We start from the raw sequence: 8,071 nt of genomic DNA on the forward strand, positions 1-8,071 counted from the left end.
AGCCAGTATTCTTATTATTGTCATTCTAAATTCTGTTTCAGACATCTTGCTTGTATCTGTGTTGGTTAAGTCCCTGGCTATCGTTTCTTCCTGCTCTTTCTTTTGGGGTGAATTCCTTCATTTTGTCATTTTGAAGGGAGAAAAGGAATTAATGAAGTAGAAAAAATTAAAATTAAAAAAATTAAAATTAAAAATAATTAAAATTAAAAAATTAAACACACACACACACACAAATCGAATAAATGATGCTAGATCCTAGGTGTATTTTGGTCTGGGTGTTGAAAGTGGCTTGATAGATTAGAAGAAAAAGGGGAAAGAAAAAAACAAATCGTTTGAAATTTGAAAAAAATGAATACGCTGAAGTAGACTAAAATGAAATGATGGAAATAAAATAGAATTTGAAAATTTTACGCAAAAGTAAAAAATATAGTAGAAAAAATTTAAGGAAAATATTTTTAATAAAAATTAAAGATAAAAATGAATTTTTTGTCTTTCTGTATTCAAGAAAAAGAAAAGAAACAAAAAAGAAGGAGAGAAAGAAAGAAAGAAAGTTGAAAAGATGGACCTGCTAACAGACTGAAATATGACTGAAATTACTTCGTTTTCCCCTATAAGTCAGACTATGAAGCCCTTTAAAGTCCATAAACTAAGTAGGCGGTGAGACATCTGTTCATAAAGAGCGAGGTTGGCCCAGTTGGGTGGGGCTCAGTGTAATGGCTCTGTTCTCAATAGATGGCGCTGCTAGCCTACTGGGGTGGATTGTTGTAGCACTCGTAGGTGCATATGCGCATGCACGGAAGTGGTGAGAATGGCATCACCCAGCTACCCAGTCTCTAGTTTGGTACTCTGTTCCCCCTGATCAGCAATCGTGCGCCCATCCTTTGTCGTCAGCTTTTCTCCACTGTCCACTTTTACACTGTCCGCAGCCAAGCCCCAGGCAGTACCTCTTTCCTGAGTTTTGTCTCAGATGCGGCTATTTTCCCTGGCCCCTTACTTCTGAGGGACTGTGGCTTTGACCCGTTCCTCCCCTCTGCGGAGGGTCTTACGGAGCAATGGCCAAATGCCGGCCACACCCAGGAAAGTTTGTGGGACTGTGCTGCTGCCAATGCCCAGAGATTGCAGCCAGGTGCCAGCCCTCCCTAGAAAAAGTTTGCCAGGTAGTGTAGCAGCAGTGTTTCAGGGATTATGCAAAATCACAACACACATCTGGCACTAGGCTTCACCCTTAATAACCTTGTTCCAGCACCAGTGAATGTGGCTGTTCTCTGAGGTCTGCAGGGACCAGGTGGCCTCACAACCTCTACCAAATGTCCTTCCAGCAGTGGAACCGCTTTTCCCCATGGGTCCTGAGAACCTCCCGGACCCCACTCTGTTCCTTGGGATTTGCCCTTCCCACCAGAGCACCGCCAGATATCGAGCTGCAGAGTTTCATACTCTGCACTCCCCCTGTTTATAGTCTTAGTGGAATTTAAATCCTTTCCTTTCTCCTTTCTCCTTTCTCCCTTTTTAGTTCAGTCCCTGCAGCTGTTTCCAATTTTCTACTTTCTCTCCAGCTGCTTTTGGGGAGGGGTGCTTTCCCATATTCTCTCCCCACCCCCTGTCTCCACATGAAAAAGCAACTCCCTCCCCTCCGTGCCTTCTCTCTCCCCAAGTTCACTTCTCCACACTGTGTATGTACTGAATTCTGTGGTTCAGGTTGTGCAGATTGTTGTGTTAATCCTCAGACAAGTTTTCTAGGTGTGCAGGATGGTTTAGTGTTGGTCTGGCTGTTTTTTATGGGCACAAGACACACAAAAAACTTCCATGCTCTTCCACCATCTTGGCTGCCCACTGGCTTATTAATTTTACAACAGAGGTTTATATCAGTTCACTCCCCACCCCACCCTACTCCCTGCCCCTGAAAACCACCAATCTATTCTCTGTAGCTATGAGTTTGGGTTTGGGTTTTTGTTTTTATTTTGCTTTGCTCTTTGTTTCCACATATAAGTGATATCATACAGTATTTGTCTTATTCGTCTTTCTCTGTCTGACTTCTTTCACTTAACATAAGACCCTCAAGATCCTTCCATGTTGCCACAAATGGCAGTATTTCCTTCTCTTTTTTTATGGTAAACAATATTCCATATACTGTGCCCATTTTTTAATGGAATTATTTGGGGTTTTTTTACTATTGAGTTGTATGAGTTCTTGTGCATTAAAAAAATTTTTTTAATGTTTATTTATTCTTTGAGAGAGAAAGAGAGCATGAGCAGGAGAGGGCAGGAGAGGGAGACACAGAATCTGAAACAGGCTCCAGGCTCTGAGCTGTCAGCACAGAGCCCAACACAGAGCTTGAACTCATGAACCGTGAGATCATGACCTGAGCTAAAGTTGGACGCTTAGCCAACTGAGCCACCCAGGTGCACAAGTTCTTATGTATTTCAGATATTAACCCCTTTTCAGACATATGATTTGCAAATATATTCTTCCATTCTATAGTTTGCCTTTTCATTTTGTTTGTGGTTTCTTTTGCTGTATGAACGTTTTGAATTTGATGTAGTTCCGTTTCTTTATTTTTGCTTTTGTTGCCTATACTTTTTTTTTAAGTTTATTTATTTATTTTTGAGAAAGAAAGAATGAGCGAGCAAGAGAGCCCACAAGGGGGGGAGGGGCAGAGAGAGGGAGAGAAAGAATCCCAAGCAAACTTCACACTGTCAACCCAGAACCCAATGTGGGGTTTGATATTAGGAATCGTGAGATAGATCATGACCCGAGTCGAAATCAAGAGTCAGATGCTTAACTGACTGAGCCACCTTTTCACCTATTCTTTTGATGTCAAATCAAAAAACTCATTTCTAAGACTGGTGTTAAGGAGCTTATCCCTTGTGTTTTCTTCTATGACTTTTATAATTTCAGGTTTTATATTCAAGTCTTTAACCCATTTTGAGTTTATTTTTGTGTATGGTGTAAGAAAGTGGTCCAGTTCCTTCTTTTGCATGTGGCCATCCAGTTTCCCCAACACCATTTATTGAAGAGACTATCCTTTCCCCATTGTGTATGCTTGGTTTCTTTGTTGTGAATTTATGACCGTATGCATGAGTTTATTTCTCATTTCTCTATTCTGTTCTATTGGTCTGTGTGCCAGCTTTTATGCCAATACCATACTGTTTTGATCACTATTCCTCTATAATATAGTTTGAAATCAGGCAACGTGATGCCTCAAACTTTTTTCTTTCTCAAGATTGCTTTGGCTATTCAAGGTCTAGATACTATTTTTTACTAGGTTTTACTTTTTACAGTGAAAATAAATTCAATTAATTCTTTTCTATTTCATTTAACAACTTTTTTCTGTTAAGAAGAATTATCTGCAACTTGAAAATAAGGAAAAAGTATACCATGTATACTATCAAAGTCATACTAGAAGTTCTGTCAAGTGTTTTGTAATTTTGGGGGGCAATGATTCTGAAACTTGTTGACCTTAGTACCCCCATACGTGCTAAAAATTATTCAGGACTTCAAAGAACTTTTGTTTAGGTGGGGAATATCAATCAATATTTAGTATTAAAAATTTTGACATGGGAATGCAAGCTGGTGCAGCCACTCTGGAAAACAGTATGGAGGTTCCTCAAAAAACTGAAAATAGGACTACCCTATGACCTAGCAATTGCACTACTAGGCATTTATCCAAGGGATACAGGTGTGCTGTTTCGAAGGAACACATGCACCCTCATGTTTATAGCAGCACTATTGACAATAGCCAAAGTATGGATAGAGCCCAAATGTCCATTGATGGATGAATGTATAAAGAAGATGTGGTATATATATATACAATGGAGTATTACTTGGCAATCAAAAAGAATGAAATCTTGCCATTTGCAACTATGTGGATGGAACTGGAGGGTATTATGCTAAGTGAAATTAGAGAAAGCCAAAAATCACATGACTTCACTCATATGAGGACTTTAGGAGACAAAACAGATGAACATAAGGGAAAGGAAACAAAAATAATATAAAAACAGGGAGGGGGACAAAATATAAGAGACTCATAAATATGGAGAACAAACTGAGGGTTACGGGAGGGGTTGTGGGAGGGGGGATGGGCTAAATGGGTAAGGGACACTAAGGCATCTACTCCTGAAATCACTGTTGCACTATATGCTAACTAATTTGGATGTATTTAGAAAAATAAAAAATAAAACAAGTTAAAATAAAAAAATAAAACAAACAAAAATTCTGACAAATATTTAAAAATATTCATTAACTCATTTAAAAATAACTCATTACATATGAACATAAATTATATATATTTTTAAAATATAGCTATATTTTCCAAAAATAAATTAGTGAGTAGAATGGCATTGTTGTACAGTTTTAGAAATCTCTTTAATTTCTGGCTTAATAGAAGACACATAGATTCTCGTATCTGTTTCTGTAGTCAATCTACTGCAATATCACATGTAGACTCTGGAAAACTCCACTTTGTACTCATGAGAGGATGAGAATGAAAAAGTATATTTATCTTAAAAAGTATATATTTATCTTAGTATTATGAAAGTAATTTGACCTTGCTCACCTCTTAAGAAGGATTTTAGCTGTCCCTTTGCCCCATCCCCAAGGGTTTCCACATGACACTTTGAGAGCCCTTACTCTAGGGGCTTATACAATCAATATAGGACCCAGACTTTGAAGTTAAATATTAAATGGATGAATAATTTTCTTTTTTTAAATGTTTATTTGTTTTTGAGAGAGAGAGAATGAGCCAGAGAGGGACAGAGAGAGAGGGAGACAGAGGATCCAAAGCAGGCTCCTCACTGACAGCAGAGAGCCTGATGCAAGGCTTGAACTTGCAAACCTCAAGATCATGACCTGAGTCAAAGTCTGACTTTTAACCAACTGAGCGACCCAGGTGCCCCTGGATGGATAATTTTCAAATGATACTTTTTTTCAGTACAATGTAAATGTTTTCTATCCAGTAGAAATGATTACCCCAAAGGGTAACAATTTTCTTTTTATTTTAAACAGTTTTGTATGTAATTTAGCAAACATGCTGGCATTCTCTTTTTTCCCCAGTGATTATATATATCTAGTCTCTCAAATTCTCCTTTGAACCAGTTTTTCCACCCTGTTGGTCCCTTCATTAATAAGTTAAGTAAACCTGTAGCCTGGATTAACCTTTAATACTTTTTCACTTTGTATTCATCTGAGAGTCATGTTTTTAAGTATTTGAATACCTTTGTATTTCTTAATTTATTATCTAGAAAAATTCACACCTTTAGAAAAGTTGCAATACTACAGTGAACACCCTTATGCCACTTACTAGATTCAATCATTAAATTTTTACTAGATTTGCGTTAGCTTTCTCTCACTCCATCCATCCTTGTAAACATAAAATTTTTAAATGAATTTCCCCAGTGGCCAAGACAGAAGGGAAAGAAAACTTTTGCTTCTCCCCTTCTTAAAGAAGATCATTTCTGTGAGAAAACTTAGTGATTATGAATCCTTTCTCTAACCTTTTTTTTTAAATAAACATTTTGTTTACATGTTAAGTATGAGGGCATTCTACACATCTAAATATAATTATCCGACTCAGAAAACTTAGAATTTAGGGGTGCCTGGCTGGCTCAGTCAATTGAGAATGTGACTTTTGATCTTGGGGTCATGAGTTTGAGACCCATGCTGGGTGTAGAGATTACTTAAAAAAATAGAATTTATACAGTAAGCTATCCTAAATTTCTAATATATGGTCTGTATTCAAATTTGCCAATAGTCTTAATAATGTCCCTTATGGTTTTCTTTTTTCTTTTTGCTTCAAGATCCAAGTAAGGATTATACATTCCTTCTTTAGGAATTTGGACCTTCCATTGGCTAGGTAAAAGGTTACATTTTTAACCTTTCTTCCCTCAGAGTTTCTGCTTTTTTTTTTTTCTGTATGCAAGAACAGGTAGATAATAGCATGATGTGCTATATTCAAATCTTTACACTTGTAAATTATTTAATTTTACCAAACCTCAGTGAATCAGTTAAGATGCTTTTGGTTGCAAGTAATAGAAAATCCAAAATTAAAATGACTTAAACAATTACCTTTAATATCTCAACTAAAAATAAGTCTACCATTAGAACAGCTGCTCAGTGATGTCATCAGAAACCAGGTTCTTCCCATCTTTCCACTGTGCCATTCTCAACATATTGGTTTGCTGCCTTAGGCTGGCTTCCCATGTAATCCGAAGATGGCCACCACAGTTTCATGGTCACATATCAATAATAATGTTCAGAGGCAGGAGAAAGGATATATGTCTTCTTGACTCTCTTTTAAAGAGAGGAGATAACCTTTCTAAAAGCACCAGCCCACACACTGAGGCTTCATTGCCTAAAATTTCATTCCATGTTCCTGCTCAAACCAGTAACTTGGCAAGCAAGATGACAACTCCATGATTGCTCAGGCCAGTTAAAATTTATCTCCTAGTTTAAGAAGGTGCTGAGACTCCTCTGAAGGATTTGTCTGCATGATGAACATAATCTGGTTTGGGAAAGTGACAACAGTGTCTGGTACACTCAGTTTTTTCTCTTACCAAAAGGAGGATATCACTTATGGAATATTGCTATAAGTATAAAATGAAATAACATGTGTGAAGTCCAAGCCAGTGCCTGGCATGAAATATGTGTTGATTAAGATTAAGTTTCTTCCCTTGCTTTCTTGTTAAGATATACTGTTGTTTAACCAAAAGATGGCAGCAAAGGGAAAACTCTTCAATTTAATATTCATTGCCGGCATCTACCTAGTCCATCACTTTATCTATGTTAGAATTTATCAGAATCTTTGAGTACTCTGAATTTTAATATTTCTAGCAGAACAATTTTTAATAGATCAGGTCTTGTATTTTTAATGTTATAATAATAGCTGTTCTTGAAATCACATAATTTCCACTATGTGACTATATCAATCACTTCAGAAGAAGAGAATATATTAGAATTCTTAGCTGGGAGAGCAATTACATAGACTGGGAAATAGGCTGTTCAAACCACTTGACTCTCCAATCATTTTTATTTGAGGGACAAATCATTTAATAATTTTACAATGTCTATATCAAATACATTAATTAACCACTGATTAATACTTAACATCTCCCAATGGAATTTGTTATAATAACTTCAGTTCAGTTCAGCAAACATTTGTGAAGCACCTGTTATACGCCAAGTTTTGTGCTGTGCTGCCTTGGAAGAATCTACTGGGTTGGACAAAGACATGAATAGAAATTCCAAAAAATAAGGTAAAGGTATGTACATGTTGCCATAGGAGCAATGAGAAGGGTACTATACCTGGTATGGGAGATTGGGGAAATTTTTCTAGGGTATATGAGGCCTGAGATACAGTACAGTGAATGAGCAGGGTTTAGATGAGAAGAGTTGGGTGATCAAAGAAGATTGGGAAGACATTCCGAGGGTGGGGTGGGGGGAGCAATCACAAGCCATAGCATGAATCCCAAGCTTACAGTGAAATGTTGGGAGAATGGGAATCTATGAGCGGGGGTTAACTAGCTTACGTATTACCTGAGAATGAGGTTTATTACAAGGAAAATAAGCAGATGAAACTGGGGGCCTAGGGAGCCCAGTTCATTGAAGACTTTTCAGACCAAGTGAGGAGAATGAATTTTAATGAATAAACAGTGAGCCCTTGACCACTGTCTAAAGGGTTTTAGGCAAAGAAGGAATATGGTAAAAATTTCCTGTTTAGGTATACTGATATGTCTATTTGTTGCATTTGATTTTTGTTTCTTAAAAATGTTTTGAAAAAATGTGTTTTGGAAAAAAAATGTTTTGTAAAATGGGATTAGGGGGCACCTGCCTGGCTCAGTCAGTAGAGCATATAACTCTTGATCTCAGGGTCATGAATTCAAGCTCCGTGTTGGGTATAGAGATTACTTAAAAAAAATTTTAATGAGATTAATAATGGTATCCACCTCATAGAATTGTTATGTGTGTTAAAAGTCTAAAAGATTTTCATATATGTAAAGTGCTTAAAACAGTTTTGGCATATTGTAAGCATTATATAAGTGCTTATTAAGTTAATAAATTCTAATTTGTAACTGAAGAA

Source organism: Leopardus geoffroyi, chromosome B4 (genome assembly GCF_018350155.1).
Source record: "Leopardus geoffroyi isolate Oge1 chromosome B4, O.geoffroyi_Oge1_pat1.0, whole genome shotgun sequence".
Taxonomy (NCBI): Eukaryota; Metazoa; Chordata; class Mammalia; order Carnivora; family Felidae; genus Leopardus; species Leopardus geoffroyi.